Source organism: Rana temporaria, chromosome 4 (assembly GCF_905171775.1).
Source record: "Rana temporaria chromosome 4, aRanTem1.1, whole genome shotgun sequence".
NCBI classification, from domain to species: Eukaryota; Metazoa; Chordata; class Amphibia; order Anura; family Ranidae; genus Rana; species Rana temporaria.
In genome coordinates this window covers 443,830,871-443,846,442 of record NC_053492.1, presented here as the reverse complement: position 1 = coordinate 443,846,442, position 15,572 = coordinate 443,830,871, and the positions used below count along the sequence as shown (strand labels likewise).

General features: G+C 44.4%; 1 long non-coding RNA gene across 1 annotated transcript; it reads right to left on the bottom strand.

Annotated features, from left to right (window-relative positions):
- Window positions 1–13,178: 13,178 nt before the first annotated feature.
- LOC120937955 lies at window positions 13,179–14,368 on the bottom strand. Its single transcript, XR_005748770.1, has 2 exons — window positions 13,909–14,368; window positions 13,179–13,799 (listed from the first exon to the last, which is right to left on the bottom strand). It is a non-coding gene; the product is annotated as an uncharacterized LOC120937955 (long non-coding RNA).
- Window positions 14,369–15,572: the final 1,204 nt, after the last annotated feature.

Sequence of the window (15,572 nt, the reverse complement as noted above, 5' to 3'; positions counted from 1 at the left end):
AGTGAAATTGTGGCCGGAACTCCGCTTTAATAAAGAAAAAAAACATTGTGTTACAATTTCATATGTGTCACGTCAGCTATTAACAAACATGATCATTTCTTTTAAACTACTTTTAATAGAATGTCAGCAATGCCCGTCAGGGTATTCTCACCGATAAACGTATGAATCTATTTATTTGAACAATCTGTCTGTATGAGAATATATGAGAACTAAGCATATCATTTCCTTACACCAAAGACTGCATGCATTATGATAAAAAGACATTCAATTAAAGTAAAGACCTAGGATTACAATCGCCAAAAGAATAGCAAGAATACGTCCTTTTTTACACATACCTCATTCTTTAATGCAAAGAAGTGCTTAGAGAGAAAATCTTTTTCTACAGAAAAAAAAAGGGGGTCTTCTAGGAAATGAATTGGGAAAAGTGAAAAGGATCAGGCAATTATTCTGCTTTCTGTGAAGTTACTTTCTGGTGCATCACAGGAATTGCATTCATTTAACATAAATGGGATTAAAGTCACCTCCAGCTCATGCAGCAGTTTAACAGCATGCTGAATATGGGGCTTAATTCCCATAAATAGGATTTTATCCTTTCTTCTCTGTTTTTTGCATGCGCTACAAGAAGGGCGACTGCATCAGCTATTTTGCTGCTGGAATAGCTATAAGCATAGGTGTGTGCAGCCTATTGCATTAGGATGTGCACCCCAAATGTATAAAACATGGATGGTCTTAGTAGGCAGTGGACTTTTCTGTAGGGCCGAGGTTGGTGTTAGTAGGGCAGTGCATAGTGTCAGTAGTTGTTTACTTCTATTATTTTTTTACAATTTTTTTCAGGAGCCCCAATGGGGGCGTTTTGGTGAAATATCAGGGAGAATACGCGAGCACAGAGTGATTAGGGTGTGCCCAGGCACATCCGGCACGCCCCTTGCGCACGATCATGAAAGAAAAATGCTTGAGAAAAGCGCAGTGACGTGCAACACGTACGACGGCACTATAAAGGGGAAGTTCCATTCGATTGGCGACACCCTTTGGGCTGATTATGCAAATTTCCCTTCTCATAACCTGCTTCTGAGCATGCACGTTTTTCTCCCTGTCGTTAAAGCGCACACACGACCGTTTTTCACGACATTTTTAATGACCAATTTAAAAAATGCAATTTTTCTCGTCATGAAAAATGTGTACTAATAAAGCCTCGTACACACGACCGAGAAACTCGACGGGCGAAACACATCGTTTTGCTCGTCGAGTTCCTTGTCAGGCTGTCGAGGAACTCGACAAGGCAAGTTTCTCCATTCCCGTCGAGGAAATAGAGAACTTGTTCTCTTTTTGGCTCGTTGAGTTTCTCGACAGTTTCCTTGACGAAAATGTACACACGACCGGTTTCCTCGGCAAAAAAATATCTCCCAGCAAGTTTCTTGCTGGTTTTTGCCGAGAAACTCGGTCTTGTGTACGAGGCTTAAAGCAGAGTTCCAACCACAATTAGCATTTATTAAATGTATGTCCTTTCCAACGGCAGATCCAGGGGGGGGGGGGCAACAGGGCAATTGCCCCCCCCCCCCCCCCCCCCCGAGACAATCATGTCACATTGGCTTTAAAAAAAAAAATGTTTTATTTTTATTTTTTTTTATTTTTTTTAAACTGCTTTGCAGTGCCTGCAGCTACCGCTGCCGAGTCTCTCACTCTCTCTCTCTCATCACCAGGGCCGGACTGGCCCAGCCCGGTAGGCTGCCTGTCCTGAGACTGCTTTGAGCTGTAGCTAACTGCAGCGCTCCCCCTCTCTCCTGCGTGTATGACACCGGGCATCTCTCGCTGTGTGTGAGAGCTGGGTCTGTGTTCGGCTGTGCTGCCTGTGCTAGACCTGCTTGTGTTATAGTAGATGGAGATGGAACACTGATTGAATCAGTGTTTTGTCTATCACACAAGCCCGTCTAGGGGGGGACCTTGCTAGAGCACACTGCCCTGCCAAACACAGACCTAAAGCTCCTGTTTGTTCCATGACACACGTCGGGAGAGGTGATACCTGCTGTGTGTGATGAAGGCAATGCCATGGTGAGTGTCATGCACAGTGAGGCTTCATTCATATACAAAAGTGGGGCTGCATTAATATACAAAGTGGGGCTGCATTCATATACAAAGTGGGACTGCATTCATATACAAAATGGGGCTGCATTCATATACAAAGTGGGGCTGCATTCATATACAAAGTGGGGCTGCATTCATATACAAAGTGGGGCTGCATTAATATACAAAAGTGAGACTGCATTCATAGACAAAAGTGGGACTGCATTCATAGACAAAAGTGGGACTGCATTCATAGACAAAGTGGGACTGCATTCATAGACAAAGTGGGGCTGCATTAATATACAAAAGTGGGGCTGCATTAATATACAACAGTGGGGTTGCATTAATATACAACAGTGGGGCTGCATTAATATACAAGTGGGGCTGCATTCATATACAAAGTGGGGCTGCATTAATATACAAAAGTGGGGCTGCATTTATATACAAAAGTGGGGCTGCATTTATATACAAAAGTGGGGCTGCATTAATATACAAAAGTGGGGCTGCATTTATATACAAAAGTGGGACTGCATTTATATACAAAAGTGGGACTGCATTTATATACAAAAGTGGGGCTGCATTTATATACAAAAGTGGGACTGCATTTATATATACAGTGGGGCTGCATTTATATACAAAAGTGGGACTGCATTATTATACAAAAGTGGGACTGAATTTATATACAAAAGTGGGGCTGCATTTATATACAAAAGTGGGGCTGCATTCATATACAAAAGTGGGGCTGCATTCATATACAAAAGTGGGGCTGCATTCATATACAAAAGTGGGGCTGCATTTATATACAAAAGTGGGGCTATATTTATATACAAAAGTGGGACTGCATTTATATACAAAAGTGGGACTGAATTTATTTACAAAAGTGGGACTGAATTTTTATACAAAAGTGGGACTGCATTTATATACAAAAGTGGGACTGAATTTATATACAAAATCGGGACTGCATTCATATACAAAATGGGGCTGCATTCATATACAAAGTGGGGCTGCATTCATATACAACGTGGGGCTGCATTCATATACAAAGTGGGGCTGCATTAATATACAAAAGTGAGACTGCATTCATAGACAACAGTGGGGCTGCATTCATATACAAAGTGGGGCTGCATTTATATACAAAAGTGGGGCTGCATTTATATACAAAAGTGGGGCTGCATTTATATACAAAAGTGGGGCTGCATTAATATACAAAAGTGGGACTGCATTTATATATACAGTGGGGCTGCATTTATACACAAAAGTGGTCTGCATTTATATGCAAAAGTGGGGCTGCATTTATATACAAAAGTGGGACTGCATTTATATACAAAAGTGGGCTGCATTTATATACAAAAGTGGGGCTGCATTTATATACAAAAGTGGGACTGCATTTATATACAAAAGTGGGACTGCATTCATATACAAAAGTGGGGCTGCATTCATATACAAAAGTGGGACTGAATTTATATACAAAAGTGGGACTGCATTTATATACAAAAGTGGGACTGAATTTATATACAAAAGTGGGGCTGCATTTATATACAAAAGTGGGACTGAATTTATATACAAAAGTGGGACTGAATTTATATACAAAAGTGGGACTGCATTTATATACAAAAGTGGGGCTGCATTCATATACAAAAGTGGGACTGAATTAATATACAAAAGTGGGGCTGCATTTATATACAAAAGTGGGACTGCATTTATATACAAAAGTGGGACTGCATTAATATACAAAAGTGGGGCTGCGTTCATATGTACAGTGAGGCTGCAATGATGGGCACTGATGAGGCTGCATTGATCTCTTGTACCATGTCTTCAGTCTCTGACCATTTCTTGTACCATGTCTCCAGTCTCTGACCATCCCTTGTACCATGACCATCCCTTGTACCACGTCTGCAGTCTCTGACCATCCCTTGTACCATGTCTGCAGTCTCTGACGATCCCTTGTACCATGTCTGCAGTCTCTGACCATCTCTTGTACCATGTCTGCAGTCTCTGACCATCTCTTGTACCATGTCTGCAGTCTCTGACCATCCCTTGTACCATGTCTGCACTCTCTGACCATCTCTTGTACAATGTCTGCAGTCTCTGACCATCTCTTGTACCATGTCTGCAGTCTCTGACCATCTCTTGTACCATGTCTGCAGTCTCTGACCATCCCTTGTACCATGTCTGCAGTCTCTAAACATCTCTTGTACCACGTCTGCAGTCTCTGACCATCTCTTGTACCACGTCTGCAGTCTCTGACCACCTCTTGTACCATGTCTGCAGTCCCTAACAATCATCTACAAACTATGGGATAGATTTATGGCATTTATATTTAAATATTTTTTACTAGTAATGGCGGCGATCATTGATTTTTTAGCGGTACTGCAACATTGCAGAGGACACACTGGACACCTAATTGATTTCTGTAAGCAACACCTTATTTTCTGGCAGTGCCCCTCCCGAGACTAGACTCTGGATCCGCCCTTGGTCCTTTCATCCTGCGTTTTTATAATATAAATCTGGTCACTTACTATTTTACAGTCCGCTGCCGATCTGCATAGATATTTAAAAAAGATAGTTTATAAAACTATATCTACACCGTTGTCATTTTGCTTGTGGGCATTGTGAAGCCTACAGGCACTTACTTCCTGGAAGTCTTGGATGGGGAGTGATAATTGGGTAGCGCACTGCATCCTGGGAAATTATGACGCACATTTCCCAGGAGCATTAGAGGGAGATGATGTCAGAATTCTAGGTGGGTTCAAAGGCAGATTTCGTGGGACCGCATAGCAACAGGCATTTCCAGATGAGTAAAAAAAAAATGTTTCTTTTGTTTTTTCTTTTTTAGTCGTAAGCTACAGTTTAAAGCAAAATTGTTTTTTTGATGGAACCTCCACTTTAAGAATTAGTAAGCTGCAGTACAATAACGTTTGTCTTGCCCAGAGACCCCCTTTAAAGAGGAGTTCCACCCAAAAATGGAACTTCCTCTTAACCCACTCCTCTCCCCCTTACATGCCACATTTGGCATGTAATTCTTTTGGGGGGGAGTGGGGGCTTCAGGAGAAGGGGACTTCCTGTTCCACTTCCTCCTTCCGCCGAGGGGCTGCAAAGGCGATACGTCATATCGCCTTTTGGCAGCCCCTCCCTGTAGGCGATCGCCTGGGACACGTGTCAGGTCCCAGGCGATCGCCTGTCCAATCAAACAGCGCCGCGCCCGCATGCGCAGTGCCGCTCGCGCATTCGCAGTGGGTGCCCGGCCGTGAAGCCGAAAAGCTGTTACGGCCGGGTGCCCACAGTGACAATGAAGACGCCGGCCGGGGAGGGGGGGAGAGGAGCGGACCCCCGGCCGGCGCGTCGCTGGAACGCGGGAGCAGGTAAGTGTCAGTTTATTAAAAGCCAGCAGCTACACTTTTTGTAGCTGCTGACTTTTAATAAACTTAAAAAATGGGTGGAAAACCCCTTTAAATTTCTTCTGCAGCGTGTTTAGTGTAGTTGTTCTTAAGCCAGAATTTTCTTTCTTTTTCTATTTTTTAACTAGGCAAAGAAATAATAAAAAAAATTAAAAAAACGATTAAGCTTGTAATATAAATTAAAAATAAGCCCGTGTATAAAGCCATTCTTCGCTGATTGTTCTTCCTAATGTTTTCCAGGTCTGTTTTCGGGACAGCTGGAAGGGGGCTGGGAGACTGTTTACAATATTTTCACATGATCATTGTGGTCGGGGCCCTTGCAGTGTGTGAAAGACCTTCTGTTTTCAGATGGCATTGAAAGTTTACCGTCTCCACAGACAAAAGGAAGAGGGAGCTTTTTTTTTTGCCAGCGGATGAGTAATGGGCATGGCGGAGGCACAATAAGTTCAATCCAGCCCTAAATTTACTTGGTGTTCCAAAAAAGCTTCCTTCTCTCTGCAAAAGCCACCATTGTCTGTCCTCGGAGCTCTCGGATAAAGCGGGGAGAATGCCAAGTGGGGGGCTCTGCAACGACAGTTGTTCGCGGCTTAGAACGCGCTGCCTTTCCTACTTCTCCAGCGAGCGCTGGATAGGCATCAATAATTGGTTATCCCTCTGTCAGATAGAACTGCGGGGCCATCTGCACAGCATTTAGTTCCAGAAGAATCCAGCAACTCGCGAAGTTTTAATATATCCCTCTGCATTCAATTAGCCTGATGAGCGGTATTATATGAGTAATTGATGGAAATCAAGATACTGTTTATTGTTGCAAGCTGTATTTATTCATTCCCCCCACATACAGCAGAAGGCTCAGACTTTGCTAATAAAATTTTTTGGATCCGTGACTCCTTAGAAGTTATAAAAAAACAAGAATAAAAAAAAAAAAAAGACAAAAACATCTGCATCTGTTTTATTGCTACAGGAACATTTTACTGCACAATCAAAGGAAAGTCTTTGTTGGCTAGAAAAAGGTTTCTTTAAGTAGCGGCAATAATTACTCTTCATGATCGGGAAATAAAGAGGATTGTGCAAAAAATAAATAAAAAAATTCATATAATTTTCTCTTTAATGCGTATTCATAAAATACAAAACAAAATTGTAAAATAAATCATAGTACATGTTTACAGATACAGTGGCGGCTGGCGTTTTGTTTTTTTGGAGTGGGGCAAACAACCACCCACCCCCCCGGTCGTCTGGCGCCGCCCACCCCCGCCCCCATTCTGCTCCCCGAGCCCACCCTTTTTTGAAACCTAATAGAGCCTCCGGCGGCTCTAATCACATGCTTAAAAAAAGAAAAAAAACCCTACTGGAATCCATGGGGCAGATTCATCAAGGGGATACGACGGCGGATCTCCTGATCCGCCGTCGTATCTCTGAGATCCCACGGTCGGATCTATGCGACTGATTCATAAGAATCAGTTCCGCATAGATCTCCCTTAGATCCGACTGGTGTAAGTGCCTTACACCAGTCGGATCTTAGGCTGCAATCTACCGCCGGCCGCTAGGTGTCATCACAGTTTTTTACGCGTCGGATATGCAAATGAGGAGAACCACCGATTCAAGACCGAACGCCCGCCCGCCGCTTTTTTTTACGTCGTTTGCGTTCGGCTTTTTCCAGCGGATAGTTACCCCTGCTATATGACGGGTAGCTAATGTTAAGTATGGCCGTCGTTCCCGCGCCGAGATTCAAATTTTTACGTTGTTTGCGTAAGTCGATCGGGAATACGGATGGCCGCAATTAACGTAGCCGCCGAAAACATTGACGTCCTAGCGACGTCATTTGGAGTATGCGCACTGACAAATTTCGCCGGCGACGCATGCGCAGTTAAATCGGCGCGGGAACGCGCCTGATTTAAATTGTACACTCCCCCTAGCCGCGGAATTTGAATTCCGCCGGGGGGAGTTACGATCCGACGGTGCAATTTTTGAGGTAAGTGCTTGGTGAATAATGCACTGGCCTCGCAAAATTGGACCGGCGGATCGAAAAACAGATAGATTACGCGGATCTAAAGATCCGCTAATCTATCTGAATCTGGCCCCCATGTGTCCAGCGCCCCGCATGTAGATTAGGGGGCTGGATGGGTGTGCGGTCCCCCTGTGCCCCTTATGGACGGGCCGCCGCTGTACAGATGTCATAGGGTCACAGTATGGCTGGGTTTAGACGTGCAGCAAAGGTTGCCACGCTCCTGAAATTGCTCCACAGTAATTTGCTTTTCAGAGGCGTTTGACAGGTGATAGGGAGGTGATATGATGCCTCCTCAACACCTGTTTTAACCACTTAATAACCGTGCTATAGCTAAATGATGGCTACAGAGCGGACGGCTAGTTCTGGGAGGCCGTCATATATCTGAAAAGGGACATGCACACCGATAATCAGAGCACTGATTTTCAGTGTCTTGATTATCAGTGCAGTCCCAACAGTGCCCACCAGTTCTGCCAATCTGTGCAAACCAATCGAAAAACGCTTATTGCGATTTTTTTTACCAAAAATAGGTAGAAGAATACGTATCGGCCTAAACTGAGGAAAAAATATTTTTTTTTATATATTTTTGGGGGATATTTATTATAGCAAAAAGTAAAAAATATATTTTTTTTTTTCAAAATTGTCGCTCTATTTTTGTTTATAGCGCAAAAAATAAAAAACCGCAGAGGTGATCAAATACCACCAAGAGAAAGCTTTATTTGTGGGGAAAAAAGGATCCAACTTTGTTTGGGAGCCACGTTGCACGACTGCGCATTGTCAGTTAAGGCAAAGCAGTGCCGAATCGCAAAAAGGGGCAAGGTCCTTAACCTGCATAATGGTCCGGGGCTTAAGTGGTTAAGCTAGTGCATTGTTGGTTCACTTATCTTTTCCTTCAATTTCCCTTCTAAATGTTTTTTGTTTCTTTTTTTTCTTTCTCTGAATTTCTCACTTCCTGTTCCTACTCAGTAAGCCGTTCTGGCTGACTAACCCCCATCGGATGATGGGGGCAAGCTTACTGAGGAGAAACAGGAAGTGAGAAATTCAGACAAAGAAAAAAAAACATTTAGAAGGGAAATGGAAGGAAAAGGTAAGTGAACCAACAATGCACTAGCTTAAAGGAACCTATTTAGAAAATAAAAAACAAACCTTTACAACCCCTTTGGGGGGTCTATACTTAGTGGAGCCAGGGGTCTGTACTTAGGGAAGAGGGTCAGTGACCAAGTGGAGAGGGGGTCTGTACTGAGGGATTGGGGTCTGTACTGAGGGAGGGGGTTTGTACTTAAGGAGGGGTCTATACTTAGTGGAGAGGGGGGCCTGTATTGAGGGTTGGGGCCCAAGAAAATGTTTGCCCAGGGTCCAATCTTTTTTTAAGATGACCTTGAGTGTGCTGGGTAATTTTGTATTTTTGTGTTGTGATATCTTTCATATCTGTCAAAACACATGCCATGAAGATACTGTTTTTAGTATGGGGATGCAACAGTGTAAATGAGTGCCCAACCTACAGATAGTGCATGTAAGGAAGCTCAGGACTCATTCACACTAGCGGCTGAAGGGCTGTAAAATGTTTGAGCCATGCTTTTACTGCCCCACCAACCGCTACCCGCTTTAGCTGCAGAGGCAGCGGCTGGGGGAGGGGGGGCGGGGTAACGCATATTGCAGCCACAATGCTTTGCTTCATGGCAGCAGCAGGAATTATACCCAATTGGCCTCAGAAGGTGCTACTGCCTGCTGAACACAACACTTCAAGTGATGGAGGGTGGCTCTGCAACCACTCTACAGCTGGTAAGTGTGGGGTTCAAGGGGTAAACCAGTTTGTGAGGAGGTAATTCAACAGACCACCAGCCCCCCCCCCCCCCCCCACTGCCTGTCAAATGTTCTCCAAAGAGCAAGCTGCATTTGACAAAGCAATTGTATATAAGCCTTAACCTGCCAAAGGGTTTGTAGTCATGATAGACAGCAGGGCCAGCTTGTTGACCTGACCTTTCTCTGCTACAGATAAGGAATATACAGTAGCTAGGTCTCTCCCCTGATCCCAGCCTGTGATTGGACAGTGAGCAGACTATTGAGGTAATTTCTCATCTCTCTTCTCCTTGTCAGCAGATGTGAATTCTGGACACATGATTAGCAGGCTACGGTCATACAAGCCAAAGGCATCTTTCTTCTGCAACAGGAACAAGATACAGGCCCACCTCACGAAATAAAGAAATGTCCACACGATAGCTTTTTTAATGCATGAAGCATGAACAAAGGGCCAGATTCACAAACGAGATACGACGGCGTATCTACTGATACGCCGTCGTATCTCTGTTTCTAACTATGCGACTGATTCATAGAATCAGTTACGCATAGCTAGCCCTAAGATCCGACAGGTGTAATTGAATTACACTGTCGGATCTTAAGGATGCAATTCTAGGCCGGCCGCTAGGTGGCGAGGCCATTGCGGCCGGCGTAGAATATGCAAATGAATACTTACGGCGATCCCCGAACGTCCGAACGGCCCGTCGATCTAACTCTACGTCGTTTCCGTCGAGTTACGCCACGTAAAACTAGGGCTGAGCCCTAGTTGTCTTAAGCCATGTTAAGTATGGGCGTCGTTCCCGCGTCGAAATGTAAAAATAAACGTTGTTTGCGTAAGACGTCCGTGAATGACGCTGGACGCCATTTACGTTAACGTCTAAGCAAATGACGTCGGTGCGACGTCAGTTAGTGCAATGCACGTCGGGGAATTTACCCGACGGAGCATGCACAGTACGTCCGGCGCGGGAGAGCGCCTAATTTAAATGGGACTCGCCCCATTCGATTGGGCCCGCCTTGCGCCGGACGGATTTAGGATACACCGCCGCAAATTTCCAGGTAAGTGCTTTGTGGATCGGGCACTAACTTGGGAAATTTGCGGCGGTGTAACTTAAATCGTTTAAGTTACGTTGCGCCCGGGCTACGTGAATCTGGCCCAAAGTTCTTCCTAACACAGAAATACACCTCTTCCTTATTTCTAAATACATCAATATTACTGTATGGTCCAAACTCAACGTTAACTTGGGGATGCCGACCAGCACTTTCATTTTCTGCAGTTGCAAGTTCATTGAGATGGATTTCCCTCTGGGGCCTATATCTGGCTTACCCCAAAGGGCATACTTCACTTTAGAATGCAACCTACATAATGATGCACTACAGGCTATCTCTTCCTATCAACCTCTCACCTTGGTGCAGGCGGAGTTTAGAGAGTGGTCAAAACAAGCCGGGTCAGCAACTGGAATCCGCATGCTCAATCACAGGGTCAGAGCATGCACAGGAGGCTGAAGACAAAGCAGCACTGATACTGAGCACTGGCCAAGTTTAAATAGCTTGTTTGCCGCCAACATCTGTCATAGGTGCTTGATGCGCAAGGGCACGTGTGCACATGCATGTATGTGCATATGTATTAGCCAGTGCCCAATTCCTGCGAGCATGAGAGGGAACATGTATTAGCTTGTGCAAGTCTCTCTTTGCTCAATTGTTCATACACGTGAAATGTTAGAAGAAGATTAAAAAAAACAAAGTACCTGTTGTAATACCAGGTACCTTTTGGTCAGCAAACACCTTTTCATGTGTAACCTTGAATGCCTGTATGTAAACCATGCCATATATATATATATATATAACATACTATTTTAAATACCTACACATCTATATTAATATTACAACACCTGGGTCTGTAGGGAGAGATCTACCCAGTGGTGCATGGGCAGGATGTCTGTGGTCAGGTCTGTCTGCCGCCCCTGCCCATCCAACCCCCCCCCCCCAACCGGTGGAGCACCAGCCGCCACTGGATCTACCCACAGTGCTCCTTAGGGTCTGGATTCACATGAAGAAAACCAAAAAGACAGCAACCTTGTAGAGGGATCATGGCAGGATGGATCACTGGGATTATTGTGATCAGAAATGGATGGATAGATGGGTTCAGGCTCCATTCATGGTGCAGCAGGGCACACTAGACCAAGAAGATCATCAGGCATGTGGAAAAACAGAAGGAGAACTGCAGTGCAAACATCATATTCTCCCCCTTACACCACCGTGGCTTGTCACTTGCCTGAAGGAGACAACGCTACCACCTCCAAACCCCTCGGTGGCTTCGGCAATCGGTGCATGACAGCCAGTTCTGCCAGCCACGCCAGCCACAGAAGCTTTCTTACCCTTCACAGCCATCTGCTTACCTAGATGTAAGTTTTTATTATTGTTTAAAAAAATTACTTATACTTCCATTGATGTTTGCGCTGTGGCTCATCTATTGTCAAGCCTTTCCGTACAGCAGGGTAGGCAGGATTAGCTTGAGCAGGGGTATGAGAAAATTTTGAAGAATACGGTAGTTATAGTTAGCTTCATCTTCCACTTTAAAGCAGAACTATACACTCCTATCTTTTTCAGCCAAGGAAGCTGCCACCTTGGCCTCTATTTGATCTGCAACTGCCATGATACTGCACATGTGATCAGTTGTGACACCAGACATTTGATAGTGTGACAGTTTGAAGAGCACAAATAAATGGAACAGTTAGCATTCCTGGCAGGCTGGGAATCGATGAGTGTAGTTCTGCTTTAACTCTATTAGGCACAAAAAACTCTTCTGTGCCCCTCTGCAGTTTAGCTTCACTTTTGTTGATAGGGCTTGCCTCTCTCTGCCAGCAATGGCACTTTCATTGGACAGGGAGTGATATTGTAGGTGATTTATAGCCATAAAGTCAGGCCCAAGTAATAAGGTAAAACTAAAGCAGAGAGGGGCACAGCAAGGTATTTTCTGGCTAATATAGCGCATGAGCATTGGAGAGACCATCTGGCCAGGTTGCATGGGTGGCGGTGTTCCCGCCTACCCTCCCCTTTTGACCTGAGCCCAATTGCGCATTTTGATGCTGGGAGGATAGGGCCGGGATCATGCTCAGGCTATTTATAGCCTGGGACATGTCCCTTTTTGCTCCCTGCATTTTCTTGTGAGCAGACCGGTGGTGAACCGCTACCATTTGGCGCTATAGGATCTTAGTGTTCCCTGTGGTCTCTCCCTGTTTTTTTATTGTTGATTTATATATACATTTTCCACTGCATTTTATAGTCACAATCTACTGGGGCCATTTTTATATTTTTTCATGTTTTATTGGTTTTCATTACACTATTTGGGGCGTTCACTTATCAAGTGTTTAGCATTACCATGTTACACATTATGATTTGATTCATCAATAGCAATCACTATCCTGCAACCAGGTGGGTAGTTTTTCAACATTTTAATCACATGAGCTACACATTTTTGATATGCACTTGCTTCACGGATATCTGCATTTGGACATTGACTCCAATTGCGCGTCTTGTTATCTTAATAAGTTAATCCATATGTAGCACCCTCTACCATAGGTAGGTGCTAGAAGTGAGGCTGCCAGGCAGGTACATTTAGGCAGGCTTATGCTTCATGCTAGGCCTGTTTGTGTTTGATCTGGGGGCAGGGAGTGGTTAGTGTAGCAGTGGGTGTAACCACCTGTACTTCAGTTCTTGGGCGCCTCCCTTGCTTCCAAGGAGAATGTTCTGGAAGAGGGGCAGGGTCGGGAGCTGGAGTGACAGGGAGCTCAATAAGGAATAGGGTGGGACTTTAAATGAGGCATGCACCCCAGGAGAGTAACAATAACAGTGGGATTTGGACAGGTACGTGATCCAGCAGAACCAAGCAAATAACATGAAAGCATTGCACGGATACAAAAAACAGTCAGTTATTTAATAGTATAAAAATTATATATACAGTAGATACAATAGTAGCATGGTAGATCCGTTACAATAATCAAAGAAAATTGCATACATTTCAACAGTTCATGGTAACAATGGTAGGAATAAATAAATATAATAGGTTCATGCTGGAAACGATATCAAAAGAGGCCAAATCACTGGAAAGTATCTCCATGATAAATGAATATTGATACGTTGGTACACTCCACTGGTGTAGAGAGGAAATTAGTTGGTAAAAGATATCATATATAAACCAGAGGGGCTTCTAATGGCTCCTAACAATAAAAGTTAATGCATAGTATAAACATTAAATGAGATCAAATTCGTTGGAATAACTCCACAGTAATAGTGACCACAATCGATCATATAGACGATGTGTATGATAATAATTAGTACATTAGCAACGGGCATGGGGGGGGGGGGCATCTGGTGGCTCCTCCATAGTAATAACACCCATAGTTGAGAAGTATATAAAATACAATCGATCTGTAGAACGTTGGTAAAGGTGTAATGGCAACGAATGAGAGGGGGGGCGTCTATTGGCTCAACGCGTTTCGTGGCTAGTGCCACTCCTCAGGAGCAGAGTATGAGGTAGATGTCTGTAAATATCAAAAAACATGATTTAAAATGAGGGTATATATAATAGATCCAGTTATGGAGAGAAGGGGAAAAGGGATCATAGTAGTAACTAATCCCCAAAGTACTTACGGGTATGTCAAAACCGAAGGTACAGACTAGGAGGGCAGAAACGTAGCCGGGAAGGTAACAGCCCACGGGAGCTGAGGTGGGCCAACCCCACCACAAGGATGGAAAATGATCCAGTATAAAGCTAGATGTCCAAGATGGCGGCCTCATGGATACATGGAAGTTAATGTGCCTTAACATAAGTATGATGATCTGTGAAAATTAAAAATTGTAGAAGCTGATAATAGCTATATCGTGAACAGTTGTAATACAAAAATATGAAAAGATGATAAATAAAAAATATTAAATATATATATTAAACATGAAAAATTGTCTAAAGGTGTAGGGCAAGGGATAGTAGGGTTGTGACCGTGAAGTGTACATAAGGTGCACTGTGTCCCAAATGTGGTAATAACCATAAAGGAAGGGCTGTGAGTGGACCCCAAACAATGGGGTGGTATGCCAAAAACAGAACCCAGTTATGACAGAGAGACAAAATGTAAGGAAAGGATGAGTAGTGGGTAAAATAGGGTATAAAGGTCTAATTGTATACCTGAAGGTGAGTAGGATAGTGCTAAGGAACGACCAGGACCACAGGACACACCGCCGTAAGGAGAACCGCTGCACTGGAAGGAGTATAAATACTCACTAGGGTGGGGAGTGGCTCACCAACGGCACGTGGGTTGTCCAAGGAGACTCTCCCTCCTTTAGGTTACTTAGCTGTCTGTTCATTTCAAACTGTATGATCATTATATGTTTAAATCTTGTATTATACCAGTGTTGGCCTCCAGGGGTTTCAGCTTCATAGTACCCCTCACATCGTTACCCACGATGTGATTTTCGGATGTATTGCTGCCTTACAATGGGCCAGCTTGTGGCTGGGCAGACTGTACCAGCCGGCTCTATCAGTCCCGGGAGCTGCGATGCGCTCTTGGGCCCCGCCCTTCCCCATCCCTCCCACTGCCTTGGGGGTGTGGCTGGGGTCGGGCGGACGTCCGATTGCGCATCGACGGCACGCTTCCTACGCCATGTCTGCTGCGGCACCACGTGTGACGTCAGCGGACTGACGTTGCTGATTCCCATCTGGAAGTCCCTGCGAGGCAGCTAGTGTGGGGCGGCGGGATCACCCGCTCCCCCTCGCTCACACGCCGCCTCCTCTCCTTGGACAACCCACGTGCCGTTGGTGAGCCACTCCCCACCCTAGTGAGTATTTATACTCCTTCCAGTGCAGCGGTTCTCCTTACGGCGGTGTGTCCTGTGGTCCTGGTCGTTCCTTAGCACTATCCTACTCACCTTCAGGTATACAATTAGACCTTTATACCCTATTTTACCCACTACTCATCCTTTCCTTACATTTTGTCCCTCTGTCATAACTGGGTTCTGTTTTTGGCATACCACCCCATTGTTTGGGGTCCACTCACAGCCCTTCCTTTATGGTTATTACCACATTTGGGACACAGTGCACCTTATGTACACTTCACGGTCACAACCCTACTATCCCTTGCCCTACACCTTTAGACAATTTTTCATGTTTAATATATATATTTAATATTTTTTATTTATCATCTTTTCATATTTTTGTATTACAACTGTTCACGATATAGCTATTATCAGCTTCTACAATTTTTAATTTTCACAGATCATCATACTTATGTTAAGGCACATTAACTTCCATGTATCCATGAGGC